The 2,025-nt window shown below is 46.3% G+C and overlaps 1 pseudogene; it reads left to right on the plus strand.

Moving 5' to 3' along the window:
- Positions 1-943: 943 nt before the first annotated feature.
- On the plus strand, positions 944-1,395 carry LOC131912384 (ATP synthase subunit g, mitochondrial-like; annotated as a pseudogene).
- The last annotated feature ends 630 nt before the right edge of the window (positions 1,396-2,025 follow it).

The raw sequence follows: 2,025 nt of genomic DNA on the forward strand, positions 1-2,025 counted from the left end.
GATGATTCTAGGTTGTATAAAGCTAACAATTAACCATCAAGAGAAACCCTTGCTGTGTAGGGATAACGCCCGTGCTACCACCACCCGTTCACCATGTCCGAGCGAGGGGCTGTGGATCGAAAAACAGAGACAAAAGACAGCGGGTCATTCGCCTCAGCAGAATGCCGAATGCCAAATGCCGTTTATTGAAAGAGGGAGGAAACCTTAAATACAGGCTTACAGCACAATGGGAGAATCCCAGAGGGCAGAAGTTCGCTATTGATGTTTACATTCTTGCATCTAAGCTGTTAACGCCCAATATGCAGGATACACAAACAAGGAACTTCCCTTAAGTGTTCAGGAGGGTGGATCCCGGCAGGGAATTAGCATAGGGAGGACATCTGGTCAAGGTCGGCAAGCAGGCAACGGCTTTACTCAATATGGGAGGAGACCAGGGCCCTACTTTGCTGCTCTTCCTCTTGGCTCCAGGGAGAGAGGCCAGAGTATAACTCAGGTTCAAGCAGATGACTCCTCTCACTGAGGATCTTGACTCTTTTGCAAAGAATTAGGGCAGCCAGGTCAACTTATACCGACATGCTCTGGGAGGGTTCAATTGCTGCAGAATATTTGTTTATACTGTAAATATGTGTCTCACCTAAGGTGCCTTCTGATTGGTTAAATAAAGAGCTAAAGGGTCAATAGTTAGGCAGGACTTCCAGGCAGAGAGAAAAACTGGGGGGAGGAATCTAGGTGGGTGATTTTACCAGCAAACTAGGAGCAAGTTGGATGTGCCATACTAAAAGAGGTAACCAAGTCATGTGGCAGAACGTAGATTAAAAAATAAATATGGGTTAATTAAGTTACAAGAGCTAGTTGGGAAAAAGCCTAAGCAAAGGCCAAGCTTTTGCTTCCGAGGGTGACATTCAGTTGCCAGTTCGAGGAGACAGACCTTCCACCCTAGACCATGGCCAAGTTCGTCCATAACTTCGAGGAGAGGGCCCCGGGGCTAATAACTGCTGCCGTGACTTACTCGAAGCCTCGTTTGGCCACATTTTGGTGGTACACCAAGGTTGAGCTGGTTCCCCCAACCCCTGCTAAACTCCCTGCAGCTAGCTATTCAGAGTGCGGGGGGGGGGGGGGGGGGGGGCGGGGAGGGGGGGGATAATCCAAAGTGCTAAAACTGGTAGCTTCAAACACCTTACAGTTAAGGAAGCTATGCTAAATGGTTTGGTGGCCAATCTGAGGTGTGGATGTGGCTTTATGTCAGAAAGATCATAGGCAAACGTGGCATCGTTGGCTATGATGTTTGAAGACTGATCTTTAACATCTGATTTTATTTGAGTTCCTATTTGAATGTTCTTGGACCACATGTAATGAGACTGCTATCTGAATAAAATATTAGCTGTTAAAAAAAAAGGGCCAAGCTTTTATAATTAATAATAGGCCTCTGGGTCATTATTTGAGAGCTGGCAGTCCAATGACATTCTGACAAGAAAGCTTGCTACATATTAAATGGTCATGAAGACCTGATGGCCTGGTCTGGGGGTAGAGTCTTAGGATTCCAGAGATTTCTTTTTTCTGTTCTATATTCTATGTTCACTTTCCTAGCTTGCCATTCAATATTGGGAATAATTCAATGCCCCTCCACATGAATCCCCTTTCTTCTTCCTCTAGACAGAGTGGGTTCCATTGTTTGAAACAAGTACACAGTATCTCGACAGGAATATTTTCAGGTCCCAATCCCAGCTTACACTTAAATTACAGTGGAGACTAAGAATTCCTCAGCAGAGGAGTGAGGAGATGGGCCAGTGGTTAGGCACTTGCCACACAAACCTGAGGAGCAGAGTTCAGATTCCTAGAGCTCATGTAAATGCCAGCTGTGCCATGCTGACCTGCTTGTAACTCCAACCCTGGGAGGTAGAGACAGCGGATCCCCAGGGCAAGTTACTAGCAAGAGCAGTCACATCCACACGCTTTGGGCTTGACAGTGAGACCCTGTTTCAAAGAATAAGGTCTCTAGATGCATGTGCACCTATGTGTATACAC

Source organism: Peromyscus eremicus, chromosome 6, assembly GCF_949786415.1.
Source record: "Peromyscus eremicus chromosome 6, PerEre_H2_v1, whole genome shotgun sequence".
In the NCBI taxonomy this organism is placed as follows: domain Eukaryota; kingdom Metazoa; phylum Chordata; class Mammalia; order Rodentia; family Cricetidae; genus Peromyscus; species Peromyscus eremicus.